Here is a 16,126-nt window from a genome sequence, read left to right on the forward strand (position 1 = left end):
AACAGTCCATCCAGGATCACCATAAGGAAACATTGTAGGATATGTCATGGGATCAAAATTTTCACTAACAATAAGACTCGAAATTATTTACTCATTATTTCCTGTTGTGCATACTGAATTTACATCAACATATAAATCCCTCCTTAATTTCTGTAGATAATTTTTTATCTCACATGACAAATTTTTTTCTTTGGGTATTTTCTTTTCATTTTCAGTTTCAGTAGACAGAACTCTGTTGTCATTTTTACTGGCAAAAGTCTTACAAAAATATGAAAGGTTCAGACCACCATTTTGAAGTTCTTTAGCTCGATTTATGAAAAGACAATTCCAATCAATCTCTACAAATCGAAATCCTAATATTAGACATTCTAACTGCCGGAAAATGATTTAATTAATTGTTTTCAAAAATTGATATCAAATGCTTGCTCATTATATTATTATCAGTTTCATAAATTAATCTTTTAAATTACACTGTTAACCAATACAGTTGTTGCAAATGCTATTTCATATACTTCACACTTAACTGTACCAATCGGTTGTTGATCAAGAGCTTCAAAAACTACTGTTGGTTGAAAAGGGAACAATCTAATTAACTATTCTACTTGGAAAAACATTCAAACACCCTGCATTAAGACTTTCAAAAATATAAAGTTTTATTCCATCGTAATAGACACAAATTCAATAACCAAAATCGTATTACTACTAAAAACTATTTTAATATCTTTAACTTCTTCTTTAATTGGAAAAATTAAATGAAGCCTTTGTAAATACAAAGTACTTTTCATAATGAAAAAATAATTTGTATCTTTTCTTAGTCATTTTTAAAATTTATACATGTGCATATAATTTAAAATTTCATTTACATATTCAATAATTTTAAAATCTTTATTACTTAAAATAAAATACTTTTTTATGTTCGACATAGTAACCTTCTTCAAATTTCAAGCTCCTGGTAAAGTCACTTTTCAAAACAAATCTTTCATTTCAGTTTCCCGCTTTAAAAAATTTATTTGGGTGATTCTCTCAAAAAGGACTAATGACGCTTTTACGGTAATCTGTTCAAAAATAATAAAATTGACCTAGGGTTCCGTTCACGATTATTTAAATATTTATATATGTTTAAATAAAATAATTTTCCTGTAATTGTCTTTAAATTTTGTAATTTATTTTGACATATTTCTCATTGTCAGAATTTCACGATTACGAGCATATGTTGTTCCAAATATAACGAAATATAAATGATAATATTCAAAAGTTTTATAATTTTGGTACAATAAACCTATACGATTTGTTTTAAACCAATTTAACCCAAAGGTGCTGGCACCAAAGATTTTCTTCTTGATTTTGATTCTCTAATATAACCACATGGTTATAGCTCGGGTGCGGCTGGTAAGATGAGAGACACCACTTCCCCTTACAGGACAGTAATTAAACGATCATCGACCATCTTATATAAACAATAATAGAAAATAAACCCTCAACCGAAGGCTGTTTTTGACGAAACAAATTGCAGGTAGAAACCCTCGAGAACCCTCATTATCAAAGCAAAGATATATATGTATATATAATCTAATAATAACGAGAAATACATATCAAGTGCTAAGAAAATGTGAATGAATGAAAGAATGAATACAAAGATTATTTTTTCAAAATTAATATTGCATTTTTCTATCTAGAGGATTCAAAATAACATAAGAATATCTTCGCCTAAAAATCTTACTCTTCTTTTTTTCTGTTTTCAAAATAAAAAAAATATGTATATACCAGTATTAGACCCTCAGAACAATTACCACAAACAAAACCAATCCTTGGACAATAGAGCCTTTGTTAATGAAGATTAATTCTGAGGGGCCAGATTTTAAATTTTTTTATTAAAATTTTCTGGGGCTCTAATACAAGTAGGGGAGAGTGATAAACAGTGGGACAGTTTAAACAGTAGGATACTTTAATTTTCTGAAAAACTATTTAAAGAAACTCGACCAAAATTTAAATGTAAACCATGTTTATGACAACACACTATCTCCAAAAATTTTAGCCACATTGATTCATTATTTACAAAGAAAATTGAAAAAAACTGTTTTTGACGTTACGGAGTAAATTTTTTCTTGAAATCGAGTTGAAATACAATGCTGATTTTTATATAGATAGGACAGTTTTTTAAAAAAAAGGGGAATTGTTACTTCGTTTACTAATGTTTTTAAGTATAATATCCAATAATTTAAAATATTTTAAAATTTTACAAACAATTTTTCTTTAAATAATTTCTTGCGATTGCTCAATTTAAACAGTGGGACATTAAACACTGGGACAGGCAAAAATTTAAGTTTATGAAACGTGGATTTTGGCAACACTAATTATAAGTTGTGTCAGCTAAACGCATGCGCATTTATACTTACACAGCGACTAAAAATGTGATTTTTTTTGTGCTAAAAAACATTAAAAAATTCAAAATTTATAATTATTACAATTATTGTTCGGCAACATTTGAAAAATAACACTTGATAAGAGAACGACTATTCAAATTTTCCTCCAAATTGTTTTTAGGTTATGACCAAATTATGACGGATCAGCAGTACTGTAAACGTAAAAAAAAAATAATAGCAATTTTTCATATGAAACTTGACATCGTATTAAAAAAATGTAAAATATTATTAAATTATGAGTGTTTTGCAACATTTGTTAACGTTATTTAATGCAAAACATATATATTTATAAAGTATAAAGCAGAATATTATTATTGAAACAATTATTCGTTATTCAATAATAGGTGTCCCACTGTTTAACACAAACCTTCAAAACAAGACAAATGTATCAAGTTCCAAAAACTTGAAATTTTTCTATTTAATCACAATATAATTTAAATAAAATATATGGATTATGTAGAAAAGAGTTCAAACTTTATGGTAATACTAAAAAGTGTCCAAAAATATATAAAATTGACATATTCATATGTCTTTGAAAAAAAAGTGTCCCACTGTTTGTCACTCTCCCCTACATACATACATATATACATATATATGAATTTTTTTTTTTATTTTTAAAACAAAAAGGAAGAAGATTAAGATTTTAGACGATGATGTTCTTATGCCATTTTCAATCGTCTAGATAGAGAAACGCAATGTTAAACAAAGAAGTACTTATGTTATATTCCTTGGTGTAAGAAAGAAAGGTATGCGTTACCTATTCAGTTTTAGACTTTCTTTATAGCTTTTTCACGTGATAAAGGGAGAAAGAAATAATTACCTGGGTCCTCAGAGTTATTAATTAATCCTCATTAACAGATTGCAGATCAAGCGAACCCTCATTTGCAAAATAAAGATATATCTTTCTCTCTCCATAACTTGTTCTTTTCTCTGTCACCGAAAACCCAGCAGGGGTCTGGACGGAATGAGTGAATGAATACCTAGATTATTATAGTTAAAATAAAATGCATGTTTAAAGTTAGGCAAAATAATAAACCAATAAAAAATAAGGACGCCATTTTTTAAACCAATGAGATAGGCGTTACTTTCCATCTTTTATTCTTTCTCTTTCGTTAGCAAATATCATTAAATTAAAATATTATTTGATATTCATATTTTTTTAATAAATATATTAAAAACAAAAGAACAAATAAATTTTTTTATAACATGAATAAACAAATAACAAACAATTTAACGTTGATAAGAGAATAAAATACATATTGAAAGTTAGGAGAGACAAACAGCCAATAAGAAAACAGGACGCCTTTTCGTCATTATTATTAACCAATAACATATAAGTTACTTTCCTATCTGTCCCTCCTTCGCTTCTTTTCTTTGTCGCCAAAAAGATAGTGGGGATGCGGACGGAATGAAAGAATGAAAGAATACGGAGATTATTATGGTTAATAATAATAATTAATCAATTACTTAAGTAAATTTTTACTTTACCTAATTAATGAATTTTTTTACTTGATTGACAAAATTATAAATTTTTGAAAATTTAAAAGCAAAATATAAAAAATTCAAGGACAAAAATTACAATTCCAGGACTTTCATGAACTAATAAAGCGTTACATACCCGACACAAATAGGTGTCACAATAGTGACTCCAAGTTTTTCTAGTAATTTTTTACGATGGTCTTAAATGCTCGCGTTTAAATGTGGCACGCACAGTTTTAAAAAACATCGAGGGGTTCTGTACCCAGTGTCTACCTTGAGGGTTAATTTTGTTTTACGAGGAAATGTTTTAATAGTTTCATTGAGCATAGAATTTATGTTAGAAATAAAGTAATTTCACCATCGAACCCTTTAGCGACGTAACAATTTGTGTATAATTTTAAAAAATAATATTTGAGTACATTTTATTATAACACACAATAGGGTGTAAATATTTAAAAATTCCGAAATTTAAAATCCGGAATGTGGGATATAGAATGTGGGATACAGAATGTGGGATCCGGAATGTGGGATCCGGAATGTGGGATCCGGAATGTGGGATCCGGAATGTTGGATCCGGAATGTTGGATCCGGAATGTTGGATCCGGAATGTTGGATCCGGAATGTTGGATCCGGAATGTTAGATCCGGAATGTTGGATCCGGAATGTTAGATCCGGAATGTTGGATCCGGAATGTTGGATCCGGAATGTTGGATCCGGAATGTTGGATCCGGAATGTTGGATCCGGAATGTTGGATCCGGAATGTGGGATCCGGAATGTGGGATCCGGAATGTGGGATCCGGAATGTTGGATCCGGAATGTTGGATCCGGAATGTTGGATCCGGAATGTTGGATCCGGAATGTTGGATCCGGAATGTTGGATCCGGAATGTTGGATCCGGAATGTTGGATCCGGAATGTTGGATCCGGAATGTTGGATCCGGAATGTTGGATCCGGAATGTTGGATCCGGAATGTTGGATCCGGAATGTTGGATCCGGAATGTTGGATCCAGAATGTTGGATCCAGAATGTTGGATCCAGAATGTTGGATCCAGAATGTTGGATCCAGAATGTTGGATCCAGAATGTTGGATCCAGAATGTTGGATCCAGAATGTTGGATCCAGAATGTTGGATCCAGAATGTTGGATCCAGAATGTTGGATCCAGAATGTTGGATCCAGAATGTTGGATCCAGAATGTTGGATCCAGAATGTTGGATCCAGAATGTTGGATCCAGAATGTTGGATCCAGAATGTTGGATCCAGAATGTTGGATCCAGAATGTTGGATCCAGAATGTTGGATCCAGAATGTTGGATCCAGAATGTTGGATCCAGAATGTTGGATCCAGAATGTTGGATCCAGAATGTTGGATCCAGAATGTTGGATCCAGAATGTTGGATCCAGAATGTTGGATCCAGAATGTTGGATCCAGAATGTTGGATCCAGAATGTTGGATCCAGAATGTTGGATCCAGAATGTTGGATCCAGAATGTTGGATCCAGAATGTTGGATCCAGAATGTTGGATCCAGAATGTGGGATCCAGAATGTGGGATCCAGAATGTGGGATCCAGAATGTGGGATCCAGAATGTGGGATCCAGAATGTGGGATCCAGAATGTGGGATCCAGAATGTGGGATCCAGAATGTGGGATCCAGAATGTGGGATCCAGAATGTGGGATCCAGAATGTGGGATCCAGAATGTGGGATCCAGAATGTGGGATCCAGAATGTGGGATCCAGAATGTGGGATCCAGAATGTGGGATCCAGAATGTGGGATCCAGAATGTGGGATCCAGAATGTGGGATCCAGAATGTGGGATCCAGAATGTGGGATCCAGAATGTGGGATCCAGAATGTGGGATCCAGAATGTGGGATCCAGAATGTGGGATCCAGAATGTGGGATCCAGAATGTGGGATCCAGAATGTGGGATCCAGAATGTGGGATCCAGAATGTGGGATCCAAAATGTGGGATCCAGAATGTGGGATCCAGAATGTGGGATCCAGAATGTGGGATCCAGAATGTGGGATCCAGAATGTGGGATCCAGAATGTGGGATCCAGAATGTGGGATCCAGAATGTGGGATCCAGAATGTGGGTTCCGGAATGTCGGTTACGGAATGTCGGTTACGGAATGTCGGTTACGGAATCTGGGATCCGGAATGTCGGATCCGGATTGTGGGATCCGGAATGTCGGTTACGGAATGTGGGATCCGGAAAAAGTTACGTAATTGACCTCCTGTATCAATTTTTGGAGGAAATTCAAATTTATATGTACTGTTAACTTGCCTAAAGCAAAGATTTACTTCCTTTCAAATTAAAAAGTAAAAGGTAATAAATTCTAAAATACAATAATTAAAAGATTTAACAATTTTTACATTTATTATAATTAACATATTTAAGAATTAACAAATAAAAATTATTTATGTTGTTAAAAATTATTAATATTTTAGAAATGATACGGTTGAGCTCTGCAGTGTAGGTACACTAGTGATGGTCGAGAGCTCGAATCTCAGGAGTCAACCGGTTAAAAAATATCGAAAATGTGTTAGGATTACTAATTTTTTTTATTTTATTAACATTATCAACATCCAATTAAGACAAAATACGACACTCTCTTAATTTATTATATTAATTTTAACTGTATTCTTTTGTAACAAAGTTCTATATTTGTTATATATGTGTTATATGAGATGTTGTTACTGGATTTAAAAAATTTGTAATTGATTTATGTAATCGGTACATATCTGTTATAAATCACTAGTAACAGTGTTATGTATTTGTTACATATCTGTTACAGTGATCAGAGCTGATATTTATCGTAACCTGCTTGTAACATGCTACAAGCTTGTGACAGAACGTGTTACATCTTGTTATATAACAAATATATAATCATTACGTATTCATGTTTGCAGGGAATGTAACCTAAAATTTTTTGCTCAATGTATTCTTTTTTATTCATATCTCGTCATACACATATTAATATATTAATATTATATTTTGTAACTCAAATAATAATAATTTTTTTGAAATAAATGTTTATATAAATTTGATTATTTCTATCACATATTTTTCATTGCAATGAAGAAAAGTAATAATTTTATACCTAATATAAAAATAAATTTCAATTAAAATATTTTTAATACGATTGCACACAAAAAAATAGCATTGGTAAAAATGACTGAAAATGTGTAGTTAAAGAAAGCAGTTAAAAGTACCATATTCAGAACCATTTCAACTAAACTCAGACAGTTGGTGGTTCTAAATTTTAGTAGTGAATTTCACCTAGTTAAAATTACTAATATTTGTAGTTAAAATAACTAACTGTCATGTGATTTTAAATAGCTTTACAACATTTTAATAGTTAAAACTGCTGTTAGAAATTGTTATTTTTAGGATTTGTGTAGATGAAAGAAACATTTCTTATTAGTTGCAGAAAAAAATTTGATTTACTGTTTTAATGTAGTTAAAATAAGTGTTGAAAATAGTTATTTTATGATTTATGTAGTTGAAGAAACCATTTCTTCCTAGATGCAGTAAAACCATTAGACTTAATGTTTTATGTAATTAAAATAAGTATTAAAAATAGTTATTTTTAAAATTTGTGTAGTTGAAAGAATGTCCTCAAATATCATGCCAGCCATCTTAGCGTGCGTGGTTAGATGGTTAAGTTGTCGGCTTCCACGGTGGGCTTGGACTAACTTTAACCCAAAAGTACTAGCCCATCTCGACTCTCTTCAGATATTAATTTCACATTATTTTCTGAGTAATTTAAACCTAGGATGAAAAAATCGGTGGAGGGATTTAAGAATAAAGTCGATTTTTGTGTATTTTTAACTTTTTATAATACTTTTTTTACTTTAAAACAGTTGAATATTAATCAATTCGATTTCTAATCATAAATCAATTCTTTATAAAGTTGTCAAGTATTTTTAAAAGTGTCAGAAATAATACTCAATGTTTGTTAATAACATTGTTTAGTTTTATTACTGCTCGCTCAAAAATGTCAAATGCGAGAAGTCATGAAGAAAATCGTTACTGTATTTGCCTTTTTTGTTTCGGAAAGACGTCTATAATGATTTCAATTAAAGGTGCAAGAAATAATTTTTCAGTACTAAATAATTTGATGTACCTTTAATTAGAATTATTATTGACGTTTTTTAAAAACAAAAAGGGCAAACACAGTACGGATTTTCTTCATGACTTCTAGCTTTTGATATTTTTGAGCGAGCAGTAATTAATTTATGGGTAATTCTCAGGATAGCGTATAATTTAGTTATTGCTTTTATTCAAAATATTTTTCTAAAATTTAACAAAAATTAACATATAATATAAATCCCACTAAATAACACAAGTTTTAATGAATAGAGCTTTTACATGACGCACAATTAATACTGATTTTTAGGGTTTCGTGGCCCATGGCCGAAAGCCTTATAGTTTCACTTTGGCGTCCGTCTGTCCGTAGTATATTTTGGGGCACCACAGCTCCCAAAATCAAATTTTAGGGCACAGATCCCAAATTAAAATTTTGGGGCACCACAGATCCCAAATTAAACTTTTGGGGCACCACAGATCCCAAATTCAAATTTTGGGGCACCATAGCTCCCAAATTCATATTTTGGGGCCCCACAGATCCCAAATCTCCATTTACTGAATGGACATTTTCCCGAATGGACATTACATGAATGGACATTACATGTCCCATTAGTTAACATGCCCCTATAATTGACATGTCCCAGTAGTTGACCTGTCTCAGTAATTGACATGTCCAATAGTTGACATGTTCCAATAGTTGACATGTCCCAGTAGTTGACATTAAAATTTAAAGCGCCACGAAACCCTAGATGTAGGCGCAATTGCGCCTAGTTCTTTTCCTATTTTTTAAACAATATATAAGCGATTTTCAGTCTGCTTCGTATTCAGGGCATTTATACAATTTATTTCTTAAAAAACACAAGGGAAATGGAATTGTACGCTTCGTGGGGAATTATACAAGATTATTAACAAACATTGAATTTTAATTTTGACACTTCTAAATTGAATAGTCGCCAACTTCAGAAAAAATTTATGCATGATTAGAAATCGAATTGATTAGTATTGAACTGTTTCAAAGTAAAAAGACTATAAAAAGTTAAAAATACACAAAAATCGACTATATTCGAAAATCCCTCTACCGATTTTTTTCATCTTAGGTTCAAATTACTCAGAAAAATAATGTGGCATTTATATCTGAAGAGAACCAAGATAGGCCAGTACATTTAGGTTAAAGTTAGGCTAAGCCCACTGTGCTTGCGAATGTTAGGGTCGTGCGTTCAATCCCCAGTGTTTAGGGATATTTCTCTGTTAGGTATATAAAAATTAAATAATATAAGGCATATATAAACGAAAGTAGTAGGGGAGAGGGTAAAAAAATGGATCTCAATACTAATATTAATAATAATAATTTACTACTTTTAATAGTATATTTTTACTAAATTTTAGTTGATTTAACCGTTTTTACATAGTTGTCTCAACTACTTTTTGTTAATATAAACGCCTCCTGGAACTAGGAGAAATAGTTAAAATTTAGTCAAATTTACCATGAATTTTTTTGAGTGTATAATCTTTAAAATTACCATGTGGTGTACTTTTACACTACAAGATGTAAATTTACAAATTCTAAAAGTAAAATTCCCCATTCTAGATGCTGTTATACTGTTTTATGTACTTATGCCTCTAGGTAAGATTTTGGACCTACGTAGAAAGTGGTAATGTTACAAGAAATATTTTTTACAGTGTATGTTAGATCAACAAAACGTCTCTCACGATATGCGTGTAAAACAGCGATAGAACAAATGATTTGTAGAAAATTTCTGTTAAATTTAGAAATTTTTTTGCCATCCCTCCTTGAACAATAGTTCCAATTTCCCAGTACCAATGCAGTACCACTCTTCTGGCAGGGTTAACAGCACAAATAGTCACAGCGTTTAATGATTTATGGTATGGACAAAAAATAAAAAATCTGACTACTATTGACGATTCTCTGACTAAACCTCACTTATTGTGGTGTTCTGTGACTACAATCGTAACAAAAATAGTCTTATAACGTCAGTGATCCTGACTAATTTTTTGACGTTCTGTGATTTTATTTTTAGCAGAGGTTTCAAAAATTGTGAGTTAACTATTTTGAAATACACTTTATTTTTCTTGTGCGGTATTAAAGCTTGAAAAGGAAGGAAAATTTGGATCTTTTAAACCAATTTATTTAGTGGGACAGAAAGAGTAAATTTTTTAAATTTATTGTATCTTTTAAATAAACGTTTTTACTTAAAAAGTGATTATTTTAAACCTTTATATTAATAAGTATTATAAAAAAATTTTCATTTAATTTAATGAGGCTACTCCGAAAAGTAATAAAAAAAACTCATGAAATGGCACTGTTATTTAATATTTTATTATTCAGTTTAAATGTATTATTATTATAATGTAATAATTGTAACAAAATTTATCATTTGCTTAGATTATATACTTTTAAAATTGTCTCCATTTATTAATTCTTTTATTTTATACTATTTTTATTGATTAATTTATGGTTTTTATACAAAAAAGATTATATATAAAAAGCGATCTTTAATTCAATTAATTAATAATTCTTTTTCTTTTAATTTTCAACTTTTCAGAGAATTTTTTAAATGTCCGAGATCCTGGAATAATTGAACCTTCTAAATATCTCGTTTTCATGTGGATATTATAAAAAAAAGAAAAAATTTTGTTTATAAATTAACAACTAACATAATAGAATTGAGATCCTTTCACAAAAAATGTATAATGTATATGAAATAATCACTTTCCAGAAAACGTCAGGAACATAACCATTTTAGTTAGAAATAGTTAACACTATCAATAAACGTCAAAAGTAGTTACAAAACGTTTCAGTGTCTGACATTATTTGATGATTCCTAATTTTATTTTAGTAAGATATGGATGGGCAAAATGTTTTTGAGATTATTTATTTTTAAATTGTAAAATTAACAAACCACCTTCCAAATGTTTCATATTGATTATAATATTTAACATATTTGTGTTTAATGGCTTAACAGTAATATATTGTTTAAGTTATCTATATGACACAAATAGCTATTGTTTTTTAAATTAAGTAGATAATTAAACTTTCAAGACGTTACAATAGAAATAATTACATTATCAATTCTGCAATCCAGATAACTTATAAGAGATTCCTTAAAAATTTCCGCTTTTAACAACAAAACTACATGTATTTGGTAAATTTATAGTTTTTTAACAGCATCAGACGGTTTTATATTTCCGGTAATATAAATATAGGCGTTTTCCACATTCTCGCTATGAGCGCTCAGTAGCACGAAAAGGTTCTCAACCTATTTATAAAAGTAATTTATATTCATTAATTCTAATTGGTTTATAACCTAAGGGTATGGTCACAACTCTACGGAATACTACGGAAGCGCCTACAAGTCACCAGCGAACTATCTTGTTCGCGTCACATTTTTACGGAAGCCTGTACGGCTCACGAGCGTCTCGGACGCAAGTGGCGGTGTTTCGTACCACAAGTGGCACGAATCCGTCCAACTTGTGGCAAGTTCGTTAGTTCGTGCCACTTGTTGGACAGACTCCGTGCCACTTGTGGAAAGTGGATTTTTTGAAGGGTCATTCACAAAAATGACAATTCCGTTGGATTCTGTTGCCGTCTATTTCGTCAGTGCTTTTCATTTCAAGTATAATTTCATCCGGGCAAGTCCGTTTAATGTTTTTGAATAAAAATGAATTTGTTATTTTTTAATTGAAAATATATGTAAAAGATTACATTTCAGTGTAAACAAATGATATTGACATCTTTATTACTCTTAAATATTCATAAAAATGTACTTTTAATTTTAAAAAATAAAATCCTCTTCATGTATTTTAAATTAAAAAATGACAACATAACCAAAAAATCTTATTTTTATTCTAAACTAAGAAAAATTACAAAAACTAAGAAAAAACTTCCGCTTAATTCTTAGTGGAATCCGTAGTTTATTAATATGTATATTTACGTTTGGAAGGAGTATTTATGTGTGAACTATAAAAAGTTTGTTCGATGACATTTACTAATATGCTAATATTACTAATATCTTATAAAATTCATTTCTTCTTCTTCACATGAAATTGAAATGAAAAGCACTGACAAAATAGATAGTAACAGGATTCAACGGAATTGTCATATTTGTGAATGACCCTTCAAAAAATCCACTTTCCACAAGTGGCACGGAGCCTGTCCAACAAGTGGCACGAACTAACGAACTTGCCACAAGTTGGACGGACTTCGTGCCACTTGTGGTACGAAACACCGCCACTTGCGTCCGAGACGCTCGTGAGCCGTACAGGCTTCCGTACATTTTTAGCTGTGAAACCGAGGAACGCGTTTAGTGTTCTAAAGACAGTAAATTACGTCAAGAAGAGAAAGAAGATTACGGTAATTTACCGGTAAATTACCGGATCGTTTTTTCTCTGAGAATTTATGAGAATTTTTACTTGTACTTTTATCCTTGTCTGACACGTGCGTTGTCATGACAACGTGTATGACGAGGATAAAAGTACAGACATATGTTCCTGACTGTACAATTATTATTATAATGAAAAATATCTTTGTTACAATATATAATATATATATTAATATATTAATATTGATATAATATTACATTATTATATTGAATCAGGTACATTTATATGCCTGCACTTTTATCCTTGTCTAACACACATGTTGTCATGACGACGCACGTGTTAGACAATGATAAAAGTGCAGGCATATATACCCGACTGTCATCTTGTCAGTAAGAACACAGAGAAAATGAGGGTGCAGTCCCATGGAGCAGATTAGCAGATTAGACGTTGACCAATAAAAAAACAGTCTCTAACGGAAATGCAAAATTTGCCGCGAGAGACTAACTTTTGATTGGCTGAAATCTATTCTCCTAATCTGCTCCATGGGACTGCACCCTTACAGTCTATTATATTCATTGTTCAAATTATTCATTTAATAACATGTCGGTCGTTTATTTATAACTTACATACTATAAAAATACATATTTAGATTTAAAAAAGGCAATTATCAATCACTTAAATGAATATTCTCATAAATTCTCTTTTTTTCGGTAATTTACCGCAATTTTCTTTCTTACCTTCTCAGGTTTCAATTTTACCGAGAATTTTAAAACACTAAACGCGTTCGATGGTTTCGCTGTTTCCTTGTTTTTGAGTGACGATAAAACACACTGTACAATTCGATAGTTCGATGGTTCTCTGGTTTTACTTAGTTCTATCGTTATCGAAGTCTAAATTTTGTATTAAAAAAATAAATTTAAATTTAAAAACCGAAATATAATAATATATTTAAATTATGTATTTGAGATATATCAGATATCTTATAATGTGTGCCTAAAAAATTATTTTATTTAAAAATAATAGTACAAAATATTATTTTGAAGTAAGTTGATTTGTTTGCATTTTATATTTGTACTATACTATTAATATTTTGTACTATTATTTTTAAATAAAATAATTTTTTAGGCACACATTATAAGATATCTGATATATCTCAAATATATAATTTAAATATATTATTATATTTCGGTTTTTAAATTTAAATTTATTTTTTTAATACAAAATTTAGACTTCGATAACGATAGAACTAAGTAAAACCAGAGAACCATCGAACTATCGAATCGTACAGTGTGTTTTATCGTCACTCAAAAACAAGGAAACAGCGAAACCATCGAACGCGTTCCTCGGTTTCACAGCTAAAAATGTGACGCGAACAAGATAGTTCGCTGGTGACTTGTAGGCGCTTCCGTACTAAAATGAATCGAGCATAAACTTGGTTTTGTGGTGGCGCGTAGAAGCTTCCGTACGTTACGAGGCACATATTTGGTGTTTTCGGGAGTTGCTGTGAGTATGCTGTCCGTATGTTGTGATTAGCTGATCCATTAGCATGTTTATTCTGATTGGGTATTTTTTTACTGTCAGTATACTGTCAACAACTCCCGAAAACACCCATCGAGGCACGATTGAATCGACCCACTCGTGCGTGCCTCGTAGTGTGCTCCGTCTCCGTATCTTAAGGAAGCTTTGACGATGCTTATTTGTTTTGATTGCAAACCCAGTATAATTATTTTATTGTTATTACCGTGTTTTAAAAAAAGAAATGACACCAAATGTAAATTTATCTGATATACTTAATCAAACAATATTCATATTCTTGATAGATTTTATTAAACAATTGGATTTTAAATGTGCTTTCGTTTTATTAGTTATTAAGGTTAATGTATGATCGTTTTGTTAAAAACAAAATAAAAAAATTATTTCTGAAAATTTTATATTTATTCTGTCATATTATATACATATATCTGCTGATATAAATTATTTACAAAGAAAATATTAAAAAATAGAGAAATATGTTACTGATAAAAAGGTTTCAAGATAAAGTTGACTTTTAGTACGTTAAATAAAAAATAACAATATTTATCAAGTTTTAAATTACAACAATATATGTATATTTAACAACATTAAAACATAAAGAAATGAAATTATTTTATGATTTTTAACTTGTAATTTATGTAGAAACGAATTTAAATTTTAAGACTTAAACAAATGGATAAACGTAAACATTTTTGCATTTATTATTATTTAATCACTATAAATAATATTCTTTCGATAATGTTAACCAATACCTATAAAAATCTAGTTATGCTTATAAATTAATTTTTTTTTAATTGCTTTGTTACATTTGATGTCATTTCATTTATTAAAACACGGTAATAACATTAAATAATTATACTGGGTTTGCAATCAAAACAAATAATCATCGTCAAAGCTTCCGCGAGATACGGATACGGAGCACGCCACGATGCACGCAGGAGTGAGTCGATTCAATCGTGCCTCGATATGTGCCTCGTAAAGCGAGTGAGTGCTTAGTGACTTGTGACGTCAGAGTCGATTCTAGGTGTGACGTCAGAGGCCTGGAGGAACAACAGACGACACAATGTTATGGAGCGGTCAAACCTCGGCTGCAGGAGCAGTTGCCCATGGCAACCGTGTAAGAGTAAGAGAGGTAGAAGATTTTCCATCTCTCTTACTCTTACACGGTTGCCATTGGCAACTGCTCCTGCAGGTGAGGTGTGACCGCTCCATTATTCTTATGGGGAAGAAAATTAAGGCGCTTGTATACCTCACCCATCCCGAGTATACTTGCGTCGTGTATCATTGGAGTAAAAGAGACGGAAATATCTTTTTGTCTCTTTAACTCCAATGGTACACGACAGAAGTATACTCGGGATTATATATTGGATTCAATTGCATTGATAGATTCTCTGAATTCGTGATAAAATATAAATTTTGAGGTTAGGGGTGTTTGTTTACAAACTTGAAATCTTTTACTGCTGCGGTAATTCCCACTTAAAATATATATTTTATATCTTTTTTAATAACATGCATACTGGATATTGTTTAATAATGTTGTTAAAATGTAATTAGTAAACAAACACCCATAACCTCAAAATTTATATTTTATCACGAATTCAGAGAATCTATCAATGCAATTGAATCCAATATATAACAAAATTAATTATCAACATACATTTTAATTTTATTATATGTCAACAAGCGTTTTCTATGTTTAAAATATGAATAAAATTGATGAAAGTGGAAACAAATTTTCTTCCCCATAAGAATAACATTGTGTCGTCTGTTTGTTTTCCCTCCAGGCCTCTGACGTCATATCTTGAACTCGAAATATCTCGATGAACTGACACAGCCTCATGGAGCGGTCACACATCGCCTGCAGGAGCAGTTGTTAATGGCAAGTATGTAAGAGTAAGAGAGATGGAAAATCTTCTATCTCTCTTACTCTTACACGGTTGCCATGGGCAACTGCTCCTGCAGCCGAGGTGTGAAGGCCAACGCAGAATAGAAACGTAACCGGAATCGTAATCGTAAACGCAACCGGAAGAATAAGTTAGAGAAGGACAAACAATCTATCTATCCTTCTCTAACTCATTCTTCCGGTTGCGTTTGCGATTACGATTCCGGTTACGTTTCTATTCTGCTCAGGCCTTGACCGCTCTATGATGGCAGACAGCATTCCAGATATATAAAGTTCAGTGGTCGAACGTCTTTCGTCCATCTTGAATTTTCTCCCACTCCACTTGAACTACCTCTTTCAAGTTATCCCTCCTGT

General features: G+C 31.4%; 1 protein-coding gene across 1 annotated transcript in view; it reads right to left on the bottom strand.

Moving 5' to 3' along the window:
- Positions 1-11,260, bottom strand: part of LOC127279881 (uncharacterized) — a 110,831-nt gene extending 99,571 nt beyond the window's left edge. Inside the window, exon 1 of the mRNA XM_051302519.1 lies at positions 11,079-11,260. The gene's annotated coding sequence lies outside the window, so the exon portion shown is untranslated. The remainder of the gene's footprint in view (positions 1-11,078) is intronic.
- Positions 11,261-16,126: the final 4,866 nt, after the last annotated feature.

The sequence above is a fragment of the Leptopilina boulardi genome, unplaced genomic scaffold, assembly GCF_019393585.1.
Source record: "Leptopilina boulardi isolate dan_hultmark-lab unplaced genomic scaffold, ZJU_Lbou_2.1 LbouV2_224, whole genome shotgun sequence".
Classification (NCBI taxonomy): domain Eukaryota; kingdom Metazoa; phylum Arthropoda; class Insecta; order Hymenoptera; family Figitidae; genus Leptopilina; species Leptopilina boulardi.